Consider the following 27,319-nt stretch of genomic DNA (forward strand, 5'->3'; position numbering starts at 1 on the left):
ACCCATCAGATTGACAAATGATTACTCAACAGAAACACAACAAGCTAGAAGAGAATGGAAGGAGGTATACAAAGTGTTGCAAAGCAAAGGGCTGAATCCAAGAATACTATATCCAGCAAGACTATCAATCAAAATTGAAGGGGAAATCAGGTCTTTCACAGACAAAAAAAGGCTCAGGGAGTTTATCACCACCAAACCAGCAATGCAAGAAATGCTAAAGGAAATACTGTAAAAAGAAGAAATAAACAGGTAAGAAGGAATACAGACACAAAAATAGATATGACTACAAACAAATACCTTTCAGTAATAACTTTAAATGTAAACGGACTAAATGCTCCAATCAAAAGACATCGAGTGGCTGAATGGATAAAAAAACATGACCCATATATATGCTGTCTACAAGAGACCGACCTCAGAACAAGAGACTCACACAGATTGAAAGTGAAGGGATGGAAAAATATCTTTCAGGCAAATGGAAATGAAAAAAAAACAACTGGAGTAGCAATACTTATAACGGACAAAATAGACCTCAAAGTAAATGCCATAACAAGAGATAAGGAAGGCCACTTCATAATACTAAAGGGAGAAATCCAACAAGAAGAAATAATTCTGGTAAACATATATACACCCAATATAGGAGCACCCAAATACATAAAAAAACTCCTGGAGGATATCAAGGGAGAGATTAATAGCAATACAATCATAGTGGGAGACTTTAATACCCCACTATCACCATTGGACAAATCCTCTAAACAAAAAATCAGCAAAGAAACATCAATCCTACATGACTCACTAGACCAGATGGAATTATTCACAAATTCAGAACATTTCACACCAAAGCCACAGAATATACATTCTTCTAAAGAAGATAGAAATTATATCAAGCATCTTCTCAGATCACAGTGGCATAAAACTGGAAATCAACTACAATGAAAACAACCCAAAGAAGTCAAACACATGGAGACTAAACAGCATGCTATTAAACAATGACTGGGTTACCAGAGAGATCAAGGAAGAAATAAAAAACATCATGGCAACAAATGACAATGAAAATACAACAATCCAAAATCTATGGGACAAAGCGAAAGCAGTCTTGAGAGGGAAGTTCATAGCTCTACAAGCCTATTGCAAAAAAAAGAAACAATGGTAATAAATTACCTAACCCTACAACTCAAAGAGCTAGAAAAAGAGCAGCAAGAAAAGCCCAGTGTAACCAGAAGGAAAGAAATAACAAAGATCAGAGAGGAGATAAATGACATAGAGACCAAAGAAACAATACAAAAGATCAACAAAACCAAGAGCTGGTTCTTTGAAAGGATATACAAGATTGATGGACCTCTAGTCAGGCTCACCAACAAGCAAAGAGAAAGGACCCAAATAAACAAAATCAGAAAGGAAAGAGGTGAAATAACAACAGACCCCGCTGAGATACAAAGGATTGTTACAGAATACTATGAACAACTCTATTCTAACAAACTGGACAACCTGGAGGAAATGGACATATTCCTAGAAAAATATAACCTTCCAAAACTCAATCAGGAAGAATCTAAACAGCTCAATAGGCCAGTAACTATGGACGAAATTGAAGCAGTCATCAAAAAGCTTCCGGCAAACAAAAGCCCGGGGCCTGACGGCTTCCCAGGAGAGTTTTACCAAACATTCAAGGAAGAACTAAAACCTATCCTCCTCAGACTATTCCAAAAAATTCAAGAGGAAGGAACATTCTAAGCTCCTTCTATGAAGCCAGCATCACCCTAATACCAAAACCAGATAAAGACAACACAATGAAAGAAAATTACAGACCAATATCCCTCATGAACATAGATGCCAAAATCCTCAACAAAATTCTAGCAAATCGGCTCCAGCAGTACATCAGAAAGATCATACACCATGACCAAGTAGGATTTATCCCAGGAATGTAAGGATGGTACAATATCCGCAAATCAATAAACGTGATACATCACATAAACAATTTGAGAGATAAAAATCACATAGTCATATCAATTGATGCAGAAAAGCATTTGACAAAATCCAACACCGTTTCTTGATAAAAACTCTCAACAAGGTGGGAATAGAAGGCTCATACCTCAACATAATAAAAGCTATATATGATGAACCCACAGCAAACATCATACTCAATGGACAAAAAGTAAAAACATTTCCCCTAAGAACAGGAACAAGACAGGGATGCCCACTCTCACCACTCCTGTTCGACATAGTACTGGAAGTATTAGCCATTGCAATTAGACAAGAAGAAGAAATAAAAGGCATCCAAATTGGAAAAGAACAAGTAAAGCTGTCTTTATTTGCAGACAACATGATATTGTACATAAAAAATCCGAAAGACTCTGTCAAAAAACTAATAGACTTAATAAATGAATTCGGCAATGTAGCAGGATACAAAATTAACGCCAAGAAATCTATGGCCTTTCTATACACCAATAGTGAACTTACAGACAGAGAGACTAAAAAGGCAATCCCATTTACCATCGCACCAAAAAAATTAAGATACCTAGGAATAAACTTAACTAAGGAGGTAAAAGACCTATACACGGAAAACTACAGGACACTGAAAAAAGAGATAGAGGAAGACGTAAACAGATGGAAGAACATACCATGTTCATGGATTGGTAGAATCAACATCATTAAAATGTCCATACTACCCAAAGCAATCTACAGATTCAATGCACTCCCCATTAAAATACCAATGGCATATTTCACAGACCTAGAAAGAACTCTCCAAAAAGTCATCTGGAATAAAAAAAGACCCCGAATATCCACAGCAATCCTTAGAAAGAAGAATAAAGTAGGAGGGATCTCAATACCAGATTTCAAGCTGTATTACAAAGCCACTATTCTCAAAACAGCCTGGTACTGGCACAAGAACAGACATATAGATCAATGGAACAGAATAGAGAATCTAGATATTGACCCAAACCACTATGCTCTATTAATATTTGACAAAGGAGGCATGAACATACAATGAAATAAAGACAGTCTCTTCAATAAATGGTGTTGGGAAAATTAGACAGATACATGCAAAAAAATGAAGCTAGATCACCAACTTACACCATACACAAAAATAAACTCAAAATGGATACAGGACTTAAACATAAGATGGGAAACCATAAAAATACTAGAGGAATCCACAGGCAGCAAAATCTCAGACATATGCCAAAAGAACTTCACCGATACTGCCCCTAGGGCAATGGAAGCTAAAGAGAAAATAAACAAATGGGACTACATCAAAATAAAAAGCTTTTTTACAGCAAAAGAAACTATCAACAAAACAACAAGAAAGCCCACTGCATGGGAGAACATATTTTCAAATGGTATCACTGATAAAGGTTTAATCTCCAACATCTACAGGCAGCTTATACAACTTAATAAAAGGAAGATAAATGATCCAATAAAAAAATGGGCAATTGACCTAAATAGAATCTTTTCAAAAGAAGACAGAAGGAAGGCCAAGAGACACATGAAAACATGCTCAACGTCACTAATTATCTGAGAGATGCAAATCAAAACAACAATGCGGTACCATCTCACACCTGTCAGAATGGCTATCATCAACAAATCAACAAACGACAAGTGTTGGCGAGGATGCGGAGAAAAAGGAACCCTCGTGCACTGCTGGTGGGAATGCAGACTGGTGCAGCCACTGTGGAGAACAGTATGGAATTTCCTTAAAAAACTGAAAATGGAACTCCCATTTGACCCAGTAATCCCACTCATAGGAATATATCTTAAGAAACTGGGAACACCAATAAGAAAGGATATATGCACCCCTATGTTCATAGCAGCACAATTTACAATAGCTGAGATCTGGAAACAGCCTGGGTGCCCATCAGCAGATGACTGGATCAGAAAACCATGGTACATCTACACAATGGAATATTATGCTGCCATAAAAAAGAAGGAATTCTTACCATTTGCAGCAACCTGAATGGAATTGGAGAATATTATGCTGAGTGAAATAAGCCAGTCAATGAAAGAAAAATACCACATGATCTCACTCATTTATGGATAATAAAGAACATTATAAACTTGAACAAAAAGATAGATACAGAGGCAGTAAAGCATCAAACAGTCTGTCAAATTACAGCAGGAATGTTAGGGAGAGGTGGGGAAGATAAGAGATCAACCAAAGGACTTGTATGCATGCATATAAACATAACCAATGGACGCAAAACTCTGGGGGGCGAGGGCATATATGGGGGGGGGGCAATGGTAAGATATGTACACATATAATACCTTAATAAAAAAATTGGGGAAAAAAAGAAACAGGTGTGTAAAGAGATTAGCACAACAAAAGTGGTAAGTGCTTCAACAGAGAGAGGACAAGTGCTATGGGAACAGAGGGGAAAGAAACTGTAACTATGCATCATTATGGTTCAGTCATACAGGTTAAATCAGGAAATAGTGAGGAGGAAGAATCTGTTCACCATGATAAGCCATGGCAAAGAGGTTGAACTTTATCTTGTAGGCAATGGAGGACCATTGAAGGGTTTTAGTCAAGACAACAACATGATCTGATTGATGTTTGAAAAAGATTCCTTCATCTACTGAGTGGAGAATGGGTTGGAAGGAGCCAGAGCAAACAGAGAAACCAGTAGAGAGAGATGCCAATAAATAACATAAGAAACAATTAGGATCTTAACTAAAATGTTGCTATTTAACCCTTATGTACCCTAAAGCAGTGCAGAGCACATGGAAGTATTTAAATTAAATGGATATGCCAGACACTGTTTCAAGCATCTTATGTATTGTCTTGCTTAATTTCTTTAACAATCTTACAAGGTAGGTACTATTATTATCATAAAGCTTCCTATTTTACAGTTGAAGAGACCAAAGCACAGAGAAGCTAAGAAACTTGCCTAACTCACATGGTAAGAAGTTAGCACAGGTGGGATTTGAACATATGCAATCTGAGTCCAAAAGCCATGCTCTTAAGAGCTCTACTCTGCTGATTCCCTAATAAGTTTTAGACAATTCATATGGGAAAGTGAAAGGGCCAGAGTAATAATGAATTAAGGAGTAGATGGGTGGAAGGGTAACAGAATTAGTAGGGTTTGTCAGCTGATGGATGTGGAGGGTTGACAGAGAGGAAAGAGTCAAGGATGACACCCAGTTTTCTTGCTTAGTAGCTGGGCATACAATGGGTAAGTATGTCAATGCATTTTCGTGATGAGGCAGAAGCCAAGAATCAATACAATAATCCAGAACCCTGGGAATTTGAAGACAGGCCAGTGAATGAGTGGAATAGGCACTGCGGGAGTATGAAAGGGTGTTGCCAAGGCCAGGTAAAGTAAGTGCTAAACAGCTCTTTGGCCTCAGGATTTTGCTCCAGCAGTGCCCAGCCATCAGGAATGAAGACAGAGTATGACAAGAGATGATGTCAACATTAAAAAACTTATTCTAGTCTCAGGTTTCTAAAAATGAGCTCACTTAAGAACTGTGAAACTTAGAAACACACATGGAGCAAGGGCCAGATAGAAAACATAATGTTATATGCTACTTCCTTACAGCTCCAACAACAGTTTCCTTTCCCCAACCAAGGCACTAGTTAGATGTTCTGGCAAATTCCCTGTCAGTGCTCACCTAAGTGACTATGGTGCAAGTAATGAGGGAAAGGATATCTGTTTCTGAGGCAGAAGCTAATATGAGGTGACAGGAGATTTGACTTTGGGTGGTGGGGACATGGTACTATATACAGATTTTGTAATTTAGTAATCCACACATGAAACCTGTATGTTCATGTTGACTAATGTCACCCCAATAAAATTTAATTAAAAAAAAACACACTTGGCTTGGGAAGTAAGCCTCCCCACTGTGCCCAATCATCAGATCTTAGGGTAACTATGGACACTGATCTGTAGAGCAGGACCTGGGTTTGATGCAGAGGGAGTCCAAGCTTTTAAGTCCAGTTACTAAAGTTTAGAGAGCATCAGAATCCCCTGGAGGGCTCATTAAAACAAAGAATGCTAGGTCCCATCCCAGGGGTTCTGATTCCATAGGTTTGTAGTGGGAGCATTTCTAACAAGTTGCTGGGACCACTCTTTGAGAAACACTGACTAGAGCAACAGTTATTGAACATATTGGTCACACGGTTCATTCACATTTTTAACAATTATTGATGATTTCAAAGAGGTTCTGTTTGTGTAGTCTATGTCTATATATACTATATTAGAAATTAAAACAAATTTAAATTATATTTATTAATTCACTTAAATAACATTAAAAGTATTACATGTTCACATATTTTATGAAAATTAACTGTGTTTTTTTTTAAAGTGAGTTAAAAACATGGCTTTGTTTTATATTTTTGTAAATCTCCTTAATATCTGGCTTAATAGAAAACAGCTGGATTCTCATATCTACTTTCTCCACCCCAAAACTTACTCATTTACTCAGTTTTATTGATATAATTGACATATAACTTTGTTTAAGGTGTACAATGTGATTATTTAATATATGTATATATTGTACAATGATTACCACAATAAGGTTCGTTAACACCTCCATTACCTCACCAAATTACTTTTGTGTGTATGTGTGGTGATAACATTTAAGAACTACTCTGATAGCAACTTCAGGTATATAACACAACATTGTTAACTATACTCATCATACCATACATTAGATACCTAGAAATTATTCATCTTATAGTTGGGAGTTTGTACCTTATAACCAACATCTCCCCATATCCTCAACACCATAACCCTTGGGCAACCACCATTCTACCCTCTATTTCCATGAGTTCACCTTTTTTAGATTCCGCACATCTGTGATATCATACAGCATTTATATATTTTTTGTCTGGTATATCTCACTTAGCATAATGCCCTCCAGGTTCACCCAAGTTGTGGAAAATGGTAGGATTTTCTTCTTTTTATGGATGAATAATATTCAATTATTTGTCTCACACTTTATCCATTATCATTGATGGACACTTAGATTGATTCCATACCATTGGCTACTGGGAATAATACTACAATGAACATATGGATGCAGATATCTCCTCAAGATATTTTCATTTTATTTGGATATATACCCATAAGTGAAATTGCTAAATAATATAATAGTTGTAATTTTACTTTTTTAAAGAAACTCCATATTCTTTACCATGGGGACTGCATCAGTTTATATTCCCACCAATAATGCACAAGAATTCCCTTTTCTCCACAGCCTCACCAGTACTTATTATCTTTTGTCCTTTTGATAATAGCCATTCTGACAGTTGTGAGGTACTATCTCATTGTGGTTTTGACTGCATTTCCCTCATGATTAGTGATGTTGAGTATCTTTTTATGTACCTGTTATTCATTTGTATGTCCTCTGCATATTTTTAATCAGATTAATTGGGGTGGGGGTAATCTACTATTGAGTTCTATGAATTCCTTATATATTTGGGATAATAGCCTCTTATAAGATATATGATTTGCAAATATTTTCTCCCATTATGCAGGTTGCCTATTCCTTTTTTTTTATTGTTTCTTTTGCTGTGCAGAAACTTTTGTTTGATGTTGTCCACTTGTTTGTTTTTGCTTTTGTTGCTTGCACTTTTTATGTCATATCCAAAAAATCATTGTCAAGACCACTGTCAAGGAACTTTCCCTCTATGTTCTCTCCTAGCAGTTTTACAGTTTCAGGTCTTACATTTAAGTCTTTAACCCATTTTGAGATCATTTTTACGCATGGTGTAAAATAGGCATCCAATTTCATTCTTTTACATGTAGATACCCAGTTTTCCCAGCATCATTTACTGAAAAGATTGTCCATTCCACATTGAATATTTTTTAGTCCCTCAGTAAATATTAGTTGACCATCTATGTGTGGGTTTAATTCTGCGCTCTCTATTCTGTTACATTGGTCTATGTGTCTGGTTTTATGCCAGTACCATACTGTTCTGATTACTATAGCTATGTAATATAGTTTGGAATCAGGAAGTGTGGTGCCTCCATCTTTGTTTCTCTTTTTTCAGGGAGGCTTTGGGTATTCAGGGTCTTTTGTGGTACATATAAATGGTAAGGTTGTTGTTTCTATTTCTGAAAAAAATGCCATTGAAATGTTAATAGGAATTAGTTTGGGTAGTATGGACATTTTAACAATATGAATTCTTCCAATCCATAAACACAGGAATTTTGCGTTGATCTTTGACTCACACGTGATGTCATAATATCATACACTGATCATTTTAAAAATACTGATTTCTGAATTGTGAAGATCTTCCAAATATTTATGCTTTTAATTCGACAACATTCAAAAAGTCATATTTATTAATATCATCACAGGTAACATTAGAAAACACTTTAACTACTGGGAACTGTCAAGCTCACAGTGGTAACATAAGTCTTCTAAAATTCTAATTTTGCTTGAAAGTTCAAATCCCATCATTGGTGACAAATATTGTCAGCTAATTTCCTTGTAATGACAAACTTACTTTGTTCATTTTAGAGAAAATAAATGCCAAATATCCAAGTCTGAATAACCATAGTTTTTCCATCAGTTGTCCTTCTAAGTAAATTAATGGTCTTCCACGAAAAAAAGTGCTTAGTTCAGTATGCAATTCAAACAATTTTACAAGTGCTTTTCACAATACTTTAGTGTACACCAGAAATGATTTATGCATGCAAGTACATATGAGTTGAGATTTAACAAAAATAATGTGGGTGTTTTTTTTTTTACTGCTTCATCAAGGGCATTCTAAAGTAAAACTGGCTTTTTTTTCCTGTAAATGCTTGGCAGTGGAAAGTACAATGACTGTTAGGATAGCTGGTGCCACTGCCTTTATTCACACTAACATGCCAGCAGCTTTATCTCCCTTCATGCTGCATGTTCAATGCAAATGTCAACACAGTAAAAAATGCATAGAATGTTTTAGTATTATTATAAAAATAGTTTTGGCCTTGCAACCCCCTTGAAGGGTCTTGGGGACCTACAGAGTCCATAGACCATGTTGGCAAAACTGCTGGGCAAGAGCATCGCGTATCTAAAGTAATTTTATTTCATTCACTCACTCAAGAAGAGTCACTAAATACCCTCCCCCTACAGCTTAGTTATGTTTTCTACCAATACAATTTGCTCTCCAGATCAAGTTGAAGGGCTAGAACCAAAACAGAATGCCTCCTCAAACTTATAAAGTGGGGAGAGTCCACTTAGGTGATCATAAGGATGGTATTTCACAGTGCAGCCTCTTTTTCCAGACCCAATATAGTCTCATGCCATTTTTCACTGATTCAAGACACAATGCCACTCACCCAGGTACCCTGTGTAAGCATTACCAAGCCAGCCTACAAGGACAAGCACCCAGAGCCATCCACAGTATTACAGACTTGATGACTTTTAGGAAGGTGAATGGAGTAATCCCAACCCTAACATTCCACTTTGCCTTACTTTACTTGATAAAGGCTATATATTTTGCACATATTTTGTGTATTTTATATATTTTAATATAGTATAATACTTCATATATGCTATATAGACTATATATGGACAGTCTATGTATTTTGAATCATCAAAAATGAGAATATTTTATAGAAATTTCAGTCACCACATGGTATTAACATTTTTATTTTAAAATAATGCATAGATCCCTGGCCAGTGGGTTGTGGGTTCAAACCCCGGTCAGTGTGCATATAAGAGGAAACCAACTTATGTTTCTCTCTCTTTCTTTTTAAATTTATCTTTATTATTGAAAATTTTACTGATGTCTTCTTTTCCCTTCCCCCTCCTTCCCTCTCTCTGGAATCAATGAAAAAAAATATCTTCGGGTGAGTATTAAAAACAAACAAACAAATAAATAAATAATGAAATAATGCATAGAAGTATTGTTATAAGACAAAATACATATGTTTCATGCACTAATATAAGGCCAAAACTCAGTTTAATCTCAATCTCCTGAGGCATATTTGGCATAGAAGTCTCATGTCTATTAGGGATGTGTCACTGCAGAAGGAAGGGGAAAGGGGAGGGAAGAGATCAACCAAAGAACTTATATGTATAACCCATGGACACAGACAACAGTGTAGTGAAGGCCTGGGATGGGTAAATATGGGATAGAGGAGATCAATGGGGGGACAGGGGACATATGTAATACTTTCAACAATAAAGATAATTTTTTTAAAAAAGAATGTATCAGAAAATAAAAAGCTGGAGATAGAATTTTCAATTAGTATGGTGCAAGGCTGAAAATCTATCATAGAAGAAACTGCAGCCATTAATTTACTTAAAAGTCTTCATTGAAAGAAATACACCTCCAAATTCTAGAGCCTTCTGAAGTTTGGTTACAGGTTTTATATTCTTGGTTCCATTCTAAATATATATATATATATATATATATATATATATATATATATATATATTTCATTAGATTTCCCCCTTCCATCTTTCTTGCCTCCCATGCCATCTGATGCAGTTTCATAAAGCCTGTTCAATTAGTTATTACACTTATAGTAAATTATACTGCTATCAAAAAAGGGTTGGATTTTTTCCTATAGTGCAAATGTGAATGGCATCTTGCACATTGTTAATAATCTCATTGTTAATCCTAGTGTTTCATTAAAACAAGGCAGAAACATTCAAGTTCAAATCCAGAAAATTTTATTCTCTGAGGCAATGCTCCATGGTCCATTTGTTCCAGAGTGTGATAAATGTTGCAAGTTGCAAGATATCATCAAGTGTTTATTTACATTAATTGTCTGTTTATTTCCCATACAAATACAATCTGTGTTTACTAGTAAAATGTATAAAGCCAAGCCAAGCCTTCTCACACTGTTTGCAGTAAAATATGGCTTACCATGTCTCTCTGATGAACCACTGACAAATAGGCTCTTGTTGTCCAACTTTACTCTAGTAAGGGTAATGATTCAGTGGTACAGCAGGTTAATTTCTGGAGATAGTGTTGTCTTTGGCTTGAACAGATGTTGGTAGTGCTTTAATGTGGTTATCAAACTAGGCTGCCCTTCATTCTTTGCTCTTGGAAGACTGGGGCATTGTTCTACAAGGCATTCCAGCACCCCCCCCCCCCGCCCCCGCAATGGAGATCCAGCAGAAGTGAATATATCACAGCATTATTCCTGCCAGCGCAGGCTCCTCTGGGGTCACTGTGGATACTGACAATATACAGCACCAAAACATATAATGACAGACTTGATCTTTAAAACATTTGTAAGTGCATAAAGATTTGGAATGTCTGATTCTTTTGATGCTCAGATTAAATAACTTGTAAAACTGCTCACTCATTAGATGTTCAAATCCTTGAATAGTTCTATAGACTGGCTTTTCAATTATTTACTATATACTCTGTTGGAGGTTAAGTCCAGTGGGTCATAATAAATGTGAGAAGTCCTCAAAAGGTTGAATGGACTCTTTCAGCGGGGCTGAAAATCTGCATGTTATTACCTGCTGCTGGAACAGCTGAAGGCAATTCCCCCAATCTGATGGTCCTTAATTGCTTAACCAGACCTTACCTTTGATATGTATATCTGCTTTGCTAGAGGGAAAAATCCTATATAATAAAGAGGTAATATGCAAATTGGCCATCACTCCAACATACAAGATGGCTGCCCCCATGTGCTCAAAGATGGCTTCCCCCATGTGGACACAAGATGGCAGCCACAAGATGGCTGGCAGGGGAGGGCAGTTGTGGGTGATCAGGCCAGCAGGGGAGGGGAGTTGGGAGGGACCAGGCCTGCAGGGGAAGGCAGTTGTGGGCGATCAGGCCAGCAAGAGAGGGCAGTTAGGGGTGACCGGGCCAGCAGAAGAAGGCAGTTGGGGGAAACCAGGTCTGCAGGGGAAAACAGTTGGGGGGGACCCAGACCTGCAGGGGAGGGCAGTTGTAGGTGATCAGGTCAGCAGGAGAGGGCAGTTATGGGTGACCAGGCCTGCAGGGGAGGGCAATTGGGGGTGACCAGGCCAGCAGGGGAGGGCAGTTAGGGGTGACCAGGCCAGCAGGGGAGGGCAGTTAAGGGCAATCAGGCTGGCAGGGGAGGGCAGTTAGGGGCAATCAGGCTGGCAGGGGAGTGGTTAGGGGGTGATCAGGCTGGCAGGCATAAGTGGTTAGAGGCAATCAGGAAGGCAGGTGAGCAGTTGGGAGTCAGCAGTCCTGGATTGTGAGAAGGATGTCCAACAGATTGGGGTCCCAGATTGGAGAGGGTGCAGGCTGGACTGAGGGACACACTCCCCCATGCACGAATTTCGTGCACCCAGCCTCTAGTGTATGAATAAAAAGCCCTGGTTCCGGAGATTCAGAGAGCTTAGTCACTAGAACTAAGTTTCCATCTGGCACCCCAAAATGCCTTCCAAATTCATATTTCTTCTCTAGTCTCTTCATTCATTTATGCACAGCCCTTCTCCAGATTTCTGAACCCTTGTAGAAGTGGGAAAGACCCCAGCATTTATGGCGCCCAAGACAAGGACATCTGGAGAAGAAGATTCACCAGAGCGAAGAAAAGAAGTTTTCCACAGGGAAAGGTGGGGATCACTGGTAAAAGGTGAGGGGGTCCACCAGTAAATTTGGTGGGGAGATTAACTGTGCATAAAGCCTGCACCACCTTTGGAAGTGATGACTCCAGACTGGGCGAGAATGTCTTTTTCTAGCCAGAGTATAATGGGGAAGAATTCGGTTTAAAGGCAAAAATATCATTGTAAATTTTAGCTTGTATGCTCAAGGATAAAGAAATTGAAATGTCAAAAGGCACTTTCTTAAATCAGGCTCAAGGAAAAAGAGTGCCATTGTCATCTTTAACTATGTGGGTTCTTTTTCTATTTTATTTTATTTTATTTTATTTTATTTTATTTATTTTAATTTCTTTATTGATTAAGGTGTCACATATTTGTCCTCATCCCCCATTCCTATCCCCCACCCCTCCCCACGGATGCTCCCACCCCCCTGTTGTCCTTAACCATTGGTTAGGCTTGTATGCATGCACACAAGTCCTTTGGTTGATCTCTCCCCGCTACCCCCATCCTCCCCTACCCTTCCTCTGAGGCCCGACAGTCCGATCGATGCCTCCTTGTTTCTGGGTCTGTTCTTGTTCATCAGTCTATGTTGTTCATCATTTCCCCTAGATGAGTGAGATCATGTGTTACTAGAAATATACTTATAAGAACCGAATGTGAGACGACCAATAATAGTTATGCTGACAGGCAAATGAATCAGTCTGTAGTGAGTTTCTTTCTGGACCAACAGTTCTTTTGAGACCCAATTTCAATGTCCACCAGTTCCTTATGTGCACATGTCGGCACTGACTTTTCAGCTCTGGATGGTGGACAAATGGTGGTAATGCAGGTCCGACTCCCTCTGGTTTGGTCTCGCCGGGACCCAGGGGCACGGCTTCACCCGGACTCAGGGGCGCGTGGCCTCACCCGGACCCAGGGGCGCGTGGCCTCACCCAGACCCGGGACTCAGCCTCACCCGGATCCAGGGGCACACGGCCTCACCCGGACCCGGGATTCAGCTACACCCAGACCCAGGGGCACGTGGCCTCACCCAGACCCACGGGCGCGTGGCCTCTCCCAGACCCAGGGGCGCATGGCCTTGCCCGGACCCGGGACCCAGCCTCACCCGGATCCAGGGGCGCACGGCCTCACCCGGACCCGGGATCCAGCTATACCCAGACCCAGGGGCGCACGGCCTCACCCAGACCCGGGATCCAGCTTCACTCAGACCCAGAGGCGCGTGGCCTCACCCGGACCCCGGGGCGCATGGCCTCTCTCGGACCCAGGGGTGCACGGCCTTACCCGGACCCGGGACCCAGCCTCACCTGGATCCAGGAGCGCACGGCCTCACCCGGACCCGGGATCCAGCTTCACTCGGACCCAGAGGCACGTGGCCTCACCCGGACCCCGGGGCGCATGGCCTCTCTCGGACCCAGGGGCGCACGGCCTTGCCCGGACCTGGGACCCAGCCTCACCCGGATCCAAGGGCGCACGTCCTCACCCGGACCCGGGACCCAGCCTCACCCGGACCTAGGGGCGCACGGCCTTGCCCGGACCCAGGGGTGCACGGCCTCACCCGGACCCGGGACCCAGCCTCACCCAGACCCTGGGGTGCGTGGCCTCACCCAGACCCAGGGGCATGTGGCCTCGCCCGGACCCAGGACCCAGCGGGGTTTCGTCTTCTTGATCCCAATTCCTGTTGGTCAATTCCCTCTCAGCAATTCCTTCGGCCATTTTCTCAAAGCTCCGGGGTGGCTGCTGCAGAACTCGCTGGGCGGCGGGCTCGGCGAAGCTCTGGTGTGCCCGATGCGCTGCGGCGGGCTGGTCCGAGGTCGCTGCGGCGGCACTCGGGTCTGCAGTGGCGACCAGTCGCCACGCGAGCGCACCTGGTTCCAGGACCAAGCGGGGCCTCGTCTTCCTGATCCCAACTCCCATCAGTCAATTTCTTCTCAGCCATTCCTCCGGCCATTGTTCTGGATGGTGTGTGCTCTGTTTTCCAGTTGTAGTTTCAAAATTGTTGTGGTAGGCAACAATGAGGCGTCTGCCCTATGCCGCCATCTTGGTCCTCCAGAAGATTCTTAAGTAACCTTATAAATGTGGTTCTGAACACTGTGTCATCCATTAGTTTACTTTCCTTCATCCCTTCTATTCGTGACCTGCTTCGGTGTCTTCACCTTTTGGCTGCCTCCCTATAGCTCAGCTTCCCCAATCGCACTAGGTGGTCGCTCTTGATACCCCCCTTTGTGGGCTGAGTGCAAAGTCTTGGTGTTGTTAAGCCTTGATTGCTGTTGGTACACTGGGAGGATTTGACCTCCAGTCCAATTGGCTGTGAGGATCAGCTGTGTCTATGCAGGGAGACAGCCTTATTCAACTAGACTTGCAAAATTGTAAAAGCCTCTGTGCTCAGCTTGGATGGGGCGGAGTTTCAGGGTGGAGCCTACAGCCTTGGCTTCCCGTCAGCCCCACCCTATGAGGTTCCTGTGTCTCAGTGTCCCTCTGTACTCCCTGCAAACACCTCTGAGAAAAAAGCTCCCTGGAGTTTCGCCCGCTGCCAAACAGTCTAGTCTCTCCCCCAATGAATCTGGATTCCCAGATTCTCGCCCGGAACTGGGTTTCAGTGTAGTCGGAACTGGGGCTCAGCACAGTCTGGCGCTTTTGTCTCCTTCCCACCAGCGCAATTCAGCAGCACAGTTAACAGACCATCCTCTGCGCGCATTCCCGTGTGCGCCTCCGGTGCTCTGCCTTTCGCTGCTCCTCTGCATTTCCGCCTTACAGCCCAGATTCCTCCAGTATGAGCCTGGCTTCCCAGGGTCTTGCCCAGTACTGGGGTTCAGTGCAGTCGGAACTGGGGTTCAGCACTGTCCGGAGCCCCTGTCTCCTCCCCATCAGGGCAATTCAGCAGCACAGGCAACAGTCCGTCCTCTGTGCGCATTCATGTGCGCGCCTCCGGAGCTCTGCCTTTCGCCGCTCCTCTGTGTTTCCGCCCCACAGCCCACATTCCCCCAGCATGAGCCTGGCTTCCCAGGGTTTCGCCCGGAACTGGGGTTCAGTGCAGTCGGAGCTGGGGTTCAGCGCAATCTGGAGCTTTTATCTCCATCCTGCTAGAGAACGCCGGCCAGGCCGTCAGCTGCCCCTTCCTCTCCGGCTCCGTCCTCCCCGCACACGCGCGTGCTCGTGTCTTCGCCCGTGTCTCCATACCTCAGGATTTTACGGCTCCTCTGATTTTCCTTGTGGTTTTCTCTTTCCTTCTAGTTGTGGGTATTTCAGTCAGCCAGATTTCCTGTGGTTCTGGATGATGTCTGTTTTGACTTTTAGTTGTGTTTTTGAAATTGTTGTGCCAGGCTGTAGGTTAGGTGTTTAACCTATCCCGCCATCTTGGTTTCTCTGATCACTATGTGGGTTCTTGTTCAAATTGCAAAATGCCTAATTTGTTTTGGGGATCAAAAATCTGTAATACCTAAGGCCCCACTCGATCCACCACTTCTGGTTTGGAAAGACTTTGCAGCTAGAGAGGGTGGAGCTATTAACACTCTCACAGAGAATCTCTAATGCTTTGTTTAAAAATTACCATAGGACGTCTTGGGACAGGCAAATTTTAGCTAAAATAACTTTAAAGGCCAATCAATGCTATGGAGAGCAGAATAGGAAAAGAACTGTGATATATTAAGTCTTGTCTTAGTTTAATGTGTTTATTGTTAGTCTATTAAGCATGCCTTTAATTTAATAAGAAATCACCTGGGTGGCCAGGTCAGTTGCTAAATTTCCCCAAAGCAAGCAAGATGTGTGGGTGGAGAGACACATGGTGATCCTGTAAAATGGACACCCACTCCTGAGAGTGCTATTGAAAAAAGTCTCATTCTCGTCCCTCTTACCCTTTAGGCCAAGAGAGACCCTCTTCTCACAATTCAATTGCTCACAGCTGTTGCATGAGCTCTCTGTTCATGTCGAGGTTGAAGTCTCATGATGACTGGTGCCATGGATCTGTCTCTCACCCAGTGGGGCGAACTGAGCCCTCCCTGGAGAAGAAACCCGGGTTCCAAAAGATATGTGATCAGTGCTGGGGCCCCACCAGCAGGCGAGGGGATCCCAAGACAGGTGTTGGGCATGGAGGCCACGGGGGCATAGGCTACCAGAGACAAAACTGAACCTCACGTCACCCTACTTGGCCCCAGAGGATGGCTGGTTAGCCAGAGACGGGTAAGATTCCTCAAGGAAGGAACAACCTAAGACAGGCACAGTCGCAGAGGGGCCATCAGGAGAGAATTTGGGGATCAACAGAGGTGGGGCACAGACCTTCACCCCCCCAACATTGCAGGGGCCTGAACCCTAGCCCCTTCTGAGGGAGGTCTCCTGCCCCCATGGCTGCTTCGTGCTTCCCATGCCCAGCTCAGATCAGGACCCAGGTGACTGACAGAGACATGGCCGACAGCAGGTGCCCCCTCACGCCAACAAGAATTGTTTGAGTTGCTTTGTACCCATGGTGTGGGGAAGTGGGTTTATGATATCTAAATCCAGCCTACCACCATGAATGCTCAGGACCTACTCAAGAAGGCAAATAATCCCTTCCACCAATATTTACAGGGTAAAATAAGATTGTTGTTAGAGTAATAAATTTGACAGTAAAATAGTAGTCAAGTTTTCAGGCAAATTTAAATTGGCTAGTTGAAACAAGCGAATATTCTAGAAAAATTAATTGTATTGGACCAAAAGGTGTTCCTAAAGTGTTAACTAAAATTTTTACTGGTACTTCATCTCATGATAAAATTGTGCACTATGTAATGGACCTAAAACAGTAATATTATAGTGCAAAAAATTAAAATTTAAAAGCTATCAAGACTACATTATAAAATTTTCAAAAGCCTCCTAACATTTAAATCAAAAAAGGATGGGATAGTAGAAGAGTATCATGTAAGGAAAAATATCCTGTAAGTAAATTACATCTAGAAAATTAATACTTTAGAAAATTATTTGAAAGGCTAAAAGCAAGATACGCATGAAAAACACACAAGGTGTCAAAACAAGCCAGAGGAAAATCATTTGGGCAAGAAAATGAAATAGGATCCCAAGTCAAATTTATAGAAAATATTCCTTTATTAACTTTTGGTCAAGAATATGTTTGTATATTTTCAGAAAACAACTCCGAGACCATGTGGATTCCAGCAACAGAGAGGAATCAACAGGACTACTCCAGCCATGAAGACAGAAGAGAAGCAGTCCAGAGATAGAAGACGCTGACGTGGCCTTCCCATACTAGCAGTTAGCAGCTGTGCATCACTGCAGGTTGCCCAGGACCAAACCAGAGAGAGTCGGACCTGCATTACCACCATTTGTCCACCATCCAGAACTGTAATGTCAGTGCTGACATGTACACATAAGGAACTGTTGGACATTGAAATTGGGTCTCAAAAGAACTGTTGGCCCAGAAAGAAACTCACTACAGACTGATTCATTTGCCTGTCACCATAACCGTTATTACTTGTCTCATTTTCAGTTCTTATAAGTGTATTTCTAATAGCACATGATCTCACTCATCTAGTGGAAATAATGAACAACATAGACTGATGAACAAGAACAGACCCAGAAACAAGGAGGCATGGATCAGACTGTCGGGCCTCAGAGGGAGGGTAGGGGAGGATGGGGGTAAAGGGGAGAGATCAACCAAAGGACTTGTGTGCAAGCATATGAGCCTAACCAGCGGTTAAGGACAACAGGGGGGTGGGGGCATATGTGGGGAGGGGTGTGGGATGGGAATGGGGGGATGAGGACAAATATGTGATACTTTAATCAATAAAGAAATTTTAAAAAATAAAAAATAAAAATAAAATTAAAAAGTCGCATTCTTGCCATGTTTTTTCCCGGTCCATCATTTAAAAATTTAGCAGAATTTAGGAATGCATCTAGGATTTCTGTACTCATGGAGAGAGAAAGCTAGCTTTAAACAAAAGAGCGCTCGATCCGATTTTGGACAGGTTTTAAACTAAGTTTAATCTCTTTACAGATACTGTAAATTAAACCCAAAGCTGTTTTTTCTTCAAAATGATGGTGAAGATAACCCAAGGAGAAAAATATAGTCAGATTCTAAGCAATAAGATTGGTATTTCCATAATAAAGGGTAGTTTTTGAATTATAATGGACCACATTCCAAAGTTAATATTAAGGCTGCTAGAAGTCAGTAGATTGTCTCTGTTACAAAATTTGCCCCAAAAAATGCCTTGGATAATAATAATTGGCTTTAAAATCTCAAAATTGTTGAAACATAGATGTAACTAAAATGAAGGATTTATAGTAAAGCTTTTTCAGTTATAATTATAGGTATATTAATAGCAGAAGTTCGCTCCTTGTTGGAGGAAGGGGCTGGTTGCCCTTCCCCCAGCAGAAAGAACGTGGTGATTTTACATTTAAATAGACCAGGCTAGGTCAAACCTGTTTCTCCAGCCTCAAACATAGTTTTCCAAAGTAATTGGCAACATAAAACTCAGGAATTTACTGAATTAAATAATAAAAGACTTGTTGAATATCTGGGTGTTTTGAAATGACAAAATACTGAAATGTTAATCTGAGTTTGCCTCATATAAAAAAAATCTAGAGGACAGATTTGAATCTATGAATTAAATGTCTTGTATTTTATTCGAAATATGTCCTTACAAATGTGAAGGTGTTACTAATCTGAGAAATGCTAAGTATTTAACTTTCCAGCTAAAATTTGAGGCTTCTAAGAGTTTAAAGTTCAAATTAAGTTAGGAGAAATCATATGGTTGTGGTAACAAAATGGATAAAGTATAAAAATTTATTTTTGAGAAAATAATTCTTGTATTTTATATGGTCTAATTAAAAAAGAAGGATTAATTCTGTCATCTGAACCAAATTTTTTAATATAAAAACCAGTTTAAATTTAATTGATATCTTTTAGAATAATTATAAAAAGTATATAGTATAATCTTTTTTATATATATTTGATGGTCTTTCCAAGTTAAATTTAAAATTTCAAGACTGTAACCAAGAGATGATTTTGGAGCATTCCAAGGGCCCTGGAGTGATTCAAGAATTTATTCTCTCTTCTTAAAAGAAATATATTTTTTAATTAGGCTGATCCAATATACTTGAAATCACATGGAAAACTTTATAAAATAAAAATTAATAACTATGTTTTATTTATATACATATATTTTAAATGTTATAAAGGGAGGGCAGGACAAGGTTGCTAAATATTTCTTAAACAGAGCCAGATCATTCAGTGGCAGAATTTTAAAAAAACAAAAGCCTCAGGCAGCCTGTATTTTATTTTTTATTTATTTATTCATTTTTAATTACTTTATTGGTTAAGGTATCACATATATGTCATCAACCCCCCCATTCCCATCCCAAACCCCCCCACACGCATGCTCCCATCCCCCTGTTGTCCATGATCACTGGTTAGGCTCATATTCAAGCACACAAGTCCTTTGGTTGATCTATCTCCCTGTCCCCACCCTCCCCTACCTTCCCTCTGAGGTCTGACAGTCTGATCGATGCTGTTCTTGTTCTTCAGTCTATGTTGTTCATCATTTCCCCTAGATGAGTGAGCTCATGTGATACTAGGAATACACTTATGGGAACCGAAAATGAGACAAGCAATAGTGGTTATGCTGAGAGGCAAATGAATCAGTCTATAGTGAGTTTCTTTCTGGGCCAACAGTTCTTTTGAGTCCTGATTTCTATGTCCAACAGTTGTTTATGTGTACATAACAGCAATGATATTTCAGTTCTGGATGGTGGACAAATGGTGGTAATGCAGGTCCGACCCTCTCTGGTTTGGTCCTGGGCAATCTGCAGTGACAAACATCTGCTGACTGCTAGTATGGCAAGGCATGGTCAGCGTCTTCCATCTCTGGACTGTTTCTCTTCTGACTTCATGGCTGGAGCACTCCTGTCAATTCCTCTCTGTTGCAGGAATCCACATGGTCTCAGAGTTGTTTTCTGAAAATATACAACATATTCTCGACCAAAAGTTAATAAAGGAATATTTTCTATAAATTTGACTTGGGATCCTATTTCATTTTTTGCCCAAATGATTTTCCTCTGGCTTGTTTTGACACCATGTATATTTTACCTGGGTGTCTTGCTATTAGCATTACAAATGAAAGTTAATTTTCTAAAGTAAAAATTTTCTAGATGTAATTTATTTACAGGATATTTTTCCTTACATGATATTCTTCTACTATCCCCCCTTTTTTGGTTTAAATATTGGGAGGCTTTTGGAAATTTTATGCTGTAATCTTGATAGCTTTTAAATTTTACTTTTTTGCACTAAAATGTGACTGCTTTAGGTTTATTATATGTTATGCAATTTTACCATGAGATGAACTACCAATAAAAATTTTAGTTAACACTTTAGGAACAGCTTTTTTGTCCAGTACAATTGATTTTTCTAGAGTATTTGCTTATTTTGATTGGCCAATTTAAATTAGTCTGAAAACTTGACTACTATTTTACTGTCAAATTTAATACTCTAACAACCATCTTGTTTTACCCTGTAATTATTAGTGGAGAGGATTATTTGTCAGGCAGCCTGTATTTTAAATAGGCTGGGGGAGAGTACGGAATTTGTACCTCCTAGATCAAATATATAAGTTTATTTACTTTATTTTTTCAATAAAGATGCCTACTTTAATTACTTAATAAATTAGCTTTTAAAAATATAATAAAGGGCCGAAACGGGTTTGGCTCAGTAGATAGAGCGTCAGCCTGCGGACTCAAGGGTCCCAGGTTCGATTCTGGTCAAGGGCATGTACCTTGGCTGCAGGCACATCCCCAGTAGGGGGTGTGCAGGAGGCAGCTGATCGATGTTTCTCTCTCATCGATGTTTCTGACTCTCTATCCCTCTTTCTTCCTCTCTGTAAAAAATCAATAAAATATATTTTAAAAAATAAAATATAAAATAATAAAGGTCTCATATAATTTCAGTTAAACGAGATGTCAAAATGTTAAGCAATTGATTCTAGTAAAAAAAAAGTTACTGAGACCTCCCATAATCCCTCTGTATATGCAAATGAGGCAAAGGGAATGCTGTTGAAAAGTAAATTTTAAACTTAATAAAAAGGAGAAATTTTAAAATCTCTTTCGCTAATATTTACAGGGTAAACTGAAGGTTATTATTCAAGCATTAAATCTCATAATTAATATAGTCAATATAAATATAAAGAGAGTCACTTGAAATGTAAGTATGTGGCAGTATCAATCAGCATCTCAAAAGCAACCATGTGTGTTACTCCATTTCAAAGAAAGAAAAAAGGTTTTTAAAAGAAGCTTCCCAAGTATGGCCTAGAAATTACTCTAGAAGAAAATAAAGGGAGATTTCCTTCAAATATCTAGAAAACTGTAATTAAAAGTTAATGTATTAGGCCTCAAAAAGAAAAGTAAATAATCTGTGTTTGCCTCCCTAAACAAAGCTTATGTGGGTATACTCAAAGACTGATAGCAAAAATTTAATTAGTGTATGAGACAAGCAAAGTTAGAAAATAAGCCTTATTTCAGACTGATTTAAATTGGAAAATTAAAATAAGTAAATATTCAGAGGAACCTAATTGTACTAGGCAGGAAACTATTCCTGGAGCATTAACTAATTTTTTACTGATGGTTCATCTCTTAGTAAAGCTGCTTATAATACAACTAGAGGCCCGGTGCACAAAATTTGTGCACAGGTAGGGTCCCTAGGCCTGGCTAGCGATCAGGGCCAATCTGTGGAGAGACCAGCAGGGCGATCTGGGGGCCCCTGCTGGCACCTGCCTTGGCTGACGTGGGGCTTGTAGACTGGGGCCAGCTCCTGCATTGAGCATCTGCCCCCTGGTGGTCAGTGTGCATCATAGTGACCGGTCATTCCGCTATTGGGTTTTTATTATATAGGATAAATTCAGACCAGTCATATTTCTGTGCAAAGAATTAAATTAAAGTGCTATCACCACTGCATTGCAGGATTTCCAAAAGCCTCTTAATATTATTTAAAACAAAAAGCGGGGGGGGATAGTGGAGTAATCTCCTGTAAGTAAACTACATCAAGCCTTAATTACTTTACATTTTTACTTTAAAATTATTTTCACTTGTAATGCTGATGACAAGACACACGTGGTGTCAGAATAAGCCAAAGGAAAATGGTTTGGCAAAATGAAAAGATCCCAAGTCTAGTTTATAGAAAGATTCCTTTATTAACCTTTGGTAGAGAATATGCTTGTATATTTCCAGAAAACTCCTCCAAGCCATGTGGATTCCTGCAACAATGGATCCGAGAGAGGAACTGACCAGACTACTCCAGCCATGGATGGCAGTGGCCCCAAGAAACATACTGAGGAGACAGAGAAAAAACAGTCTAGAGACAGAGGATGGTGAAGATGTCTTGCCATGCTAGCAGTCAGCAGCTGTGCATTACTGCAGGTTGCCCAGGACCAAGCCTAAAAAGGTCGGACCTGCATTGTCATCGCTCACCATTTATCCACCATCCAGAACTGGAATATCATTGCTGTCATGTCACAGGGGACAGTGATTGGGAAGGGTACCCATGAAAAACTGTTGGACAGTGATTGGAAAGGGCACTCAAAGAACTGTTGGCCCAGAAAGGAGCTTACTGCAGACTGATTCCTTTGATGCCTGGCAGCAATTTAAAAGGACATTCTTGTTAAATTTATTAAATCAAAAATGGTGACATGCTGGAGGCTAAGTCCAGTGGGTCATAATAAATGTGAGAAGTCCTCAAAAGGTTGAATGGACTCTTTCAGCAGGGCTGAAAATCTGCATGTTATTACCTGCTGCTGGAACAGCTGAAGGCAATTCCCCCAACCTGATGGTCCTTTATTGTTTACCAGACCTTACCTTTGATATGTATATCTGCTTTGCTAGAGGGCAAAATGTATGAATAAAAAACCCTGGGCCCGGAGATTCGGAGAGCTTAGTCACTAGAACTAAGTTTCTGTCTGGCACCCCAAAATGCCTTCCAAATTCATATTTCTTCTCTAGTTTCTTCATTCATTTATCCACAGCCCTTCTCCAGATTCCTGAACCCTTGTAGAAGCGGGAAAGACCCTGGCAATACTCTAATATCTTTGTGGCTATATCAATCTCCCAAATGTCTGAAATAACTGGTGTATAATCAAAATGTTCATGCCCACCAAATGGAAACAACATTGGCCAAGAGTCCAAATACCCAGCTATTTCAATTTTGCTGATGCTCATGTGTAGTGCTAAAATCCATTGTCAACAGCGGGGTGGAAGAGAAAACCCTTAGCCTAGGAGAGAACATTTCCACCAAAGCACAGATTCCTATTTTTCTGTCAAATTGCTATCAATACAATGCTACTGAAATGACAGCATGCCAATAACACAGTACTGTTTCAAAATCAAACTATGGTTGTTGCCAACTTGTTATGTTCCCAACCACTGCACAGAAAGAAATACAAGGATCTTATTGAAATTAGTCATGTTGGGAAGCCAAGAGTTACATCTATGAAACAAATCAAAAGCAACCATTGCTAAGAGGAATATGACATATCGCCATTATAACTTAGTATGGTCTGGGCAATAAATGCCTTGGGATGCCAGGAAGGAGAGAAAGTGATGACAATAGTGATTTATATTGACTTGCAATGCAGCTTTATTGAGGTCTTATTCTGAGCCAGTCCTGAGTTAGGCACTGAGGATACAAAGATGAATAAGACTGAGTCTGTCCTCAAGGAGCTCACAACCCAGTGAAGAAGACATACCTATAAACAGATCATTTCAACATGATAAATAGGGTTAAATAGAGGTCTGGAGGTCTTCTTAAAATACAGAGGCTGACTCAATGAGCCTGAGATAAGGGTCCAAGATTCTGCATTTCTAACAATTTCCCAGGTGGTCCTCATGATGCTGCTGGTCCATGGGCCAAACTTTGAAAAGTAAGAAGTTTCATTTATTTTCAGAGCAGTAAAAAGGTCATTACAAAATAAGTGTTATACCAAAGAGGCATAAGATCTGATGTGGTTTAGGACCACTGCATTCTCAGAAACTCAGGGTTCTGAAAATACTGAGGAAATGGAGCAAGAGCTATCATTTCTTACTCCAGTGGTAACAATAGCCACAAATCACTATGTGTAGAACCACTGCAAAGTTATTTTTGCAGCAACCCTGTGAGGATTTATTATTAATATAATAATAGATTTTATTATAGGAGGTTTAAAGCAGGGGCCATCAAACTTTTTAAACAGGGGGCCAGTTCACTGTCCCTCAGACCATTGGAGGGCCGGACTATAGTTTTAAAAAAACTATGAACAAATTCCTATGCACACTACACATATCTTATTTTGAAGTAAAAAAACAAAACGGCAAAAACACCCGCATGTGGCCCGCGGACCATAGTTTGAGGATGCCTGGTTTAAAGCATAAGATACCAAAGTAAGGGTAAAGTAAAATGTAAAGCCAAAAGCCAAGGCTTGAACTCAGTTCTGTCCAACTCCAGAGCCCTTGACAAGCCCTCAAGAGGAGCTTATTTGTAATCTTGCTCAAGGATTTATGTCCCTGTGCCCTGCCCAATTCCAAAATCCCCAAGACACTAAATTGCCAAACAAGACATATTCTGTTCTATTGGGCAAGTAGGGATTCATGGATTTCCTCCTCTCCCCACCTGCTGGGCACTGGGTTGGGCTGCCCAAGCCTAGGGCCAGTGCAGACATTCTCCACCTCTAGGCCTGCCACCCTTTCTTTGTTACAGATAGAGAAGGCTGCTCAGTCTACCATAGTTATGAGACTCCTTCCTGTCCCCTTGCTTCCTACACATGATACAGGAAAGTTATTTCAAAGGCGGAAACTGAGCCCTAGTGAGCTTGTGGCATTTGCCCAGCTAAGTACTGGCCAACCAGAGACTAACAGCAGATCAATCTGCCTCCAGAGAAAATGTGCCCTACTACATTATAACCACCCACCCTACAACTTAGGGGAGAAACAGAAGCTAGGGCCTTGCCTTTAAACAAAAATTTCCTTTCTAAAACATGACTTGTTTCTCCTTTACCAACTTTATAAAGGAGTTGGAAGAGAATTGCAATGTGTCTACCTGATGTCTGAACAACCTCTGAAAGGGTTTAAAAACTACAGCTACATGATTTGGTTTTTATAAAATCAAACACCTGTTGTTGTTTGGACTTCTTTTTTTTTATTCCCATAGGGTTGTTGGCAATCTTTAGACTGACCCATGGCTCTTGTGAGTCTGTGCCCATGATTCAAAATAAAAATTAAAAAAACATAAAGGAAAAAAGATTTTTTTGGGAAAAAATCTTCCTGAGTTTAGCCATATTAACCATCTCTCAGGTCCTGAGAATGGATGGGAAACAGAGTGGTGAAGAGCTGCCTACTTCACAACTCCAGGGGGCACCAGACCCATTGTATTGTGACCTAGGGGTGCCATTCATATACAACACATGGAAGTGGTGCCCTCTGGAGTTGTGCCATATGACAGCATTTGGTAAGCTTCAATAAGCTTGGCTCCTGGACAGGATAAGATTCATGTTTTGTAGAGCCTAGAGCTTATCCAATTGAGGAAGGTCCTTTTATAAAGGATGAAAATTTATAAATAAAAAATAAGGTACAAACATGTTCACCAAAAGATGAACTATAACATTCACAGTATATGATAGCTCTAAACTAGTATCTAATCAAATGGATAAAGTATAGCACATTCTCAAACTGCATTACTGTACAAAATAAAAATAAAAAAGGAACCAGGTACTGATAGATGTAACAATAAGGATGAACCTCACAAGCATACCTTTGAATAAAAGAAGCCAGACACAAAAGAGGACAAGCTATGATTTCATTTGGAAACATTGAGAACCCAACTCTTTTCTATTAAAGGCCAGCCCAATCAATAAGATAGCCTCACAAAATGTTCCCTAGCACTTCCCTGGGCAGTCCCCAGGATCTGTCTTTTGCTTCAACAGTGTTTGGATGGAACAGACCCTGACCACCTTTCAACCTCTTCTCCAGTAGCCACCTTCATAAACATATCAGCAGTTCTCAGCCACCAAGACCAGCTAACACCATATTTTGAGTTTAACTCCGTATTGGTGAGCAACCATGAGCTCCCAAATACATCAGAACTATTCCACTGAGATGGAAGCCACCATCAACCACCTGGTCAACATGCATCTACAAGCCTCCCACACTTAATTCTTTCTGGGCTTCTATCTCTACCATGACGATGTGAGTATTAATTGAGTTAATGTTTATAAAATACTTAGAACAATGTGTGACATATAGTTAGCTATTAGTGTTAGCTGTTGTCATTGTTGTTTGCACTCAAAATTTCCTCATCAGCCAGCTAAGAGTTCTGAATTCTCACAAATAGCTCTACCTTTTACTTATGGCATTGTCTTCGGAGATCCATAGGAGCAGAAAGCAGAGACCTGAAGAAACAGGCCATGGAACAGAAACATTGGACTTAAGGGGTGGACAAAAGAATTAAAATAAGGCTCAGAAAACTCAGAATGAAGGGAACATTTTGGGAATAGCAGACCTAAATGAGATGCTTCAGGTATAAGCCTTAGGTAACAGGGAGCCTAGGAAAAAGCTGGGGTTCTCCAAAGCCCTCTTCCAAAGACCACTCTGTGTGTTCCCAGTGGAATCTGTTCCTGGGACTGCTCTAAGGGGTAGACACTGAAGGGGACAGTTGTCCCTGTCTTATTGTCACAGGACTGTGATAGATTGGATCACAGACATGTTGCAAGGCCCTCTATCTTAAAAATACGGAAATAATTGAAGAAAAGTACACATCATAAGGGTACAGCTCAAATCATTTTTACAAACTAATATATCTGGGTAACCAGCACTCAGATTAAAAAAAAATCACAAAATGACGAGCACTTCCAAAATCCCACAATTG

Source organism: Cnephaeus nilssonii (assembly GCF_951640355.1).
Source record: "Cnephaeus nilssonii genome assembly, chromosome: X".
NCBI classification, from domain to species: domain Eukaryota; kingdom Metazoa; phylum Chordata; class Mammalia; order Chiroptera; family Vespertilionidae; genus Cnephaeus; species Cnephaeus nilssonii.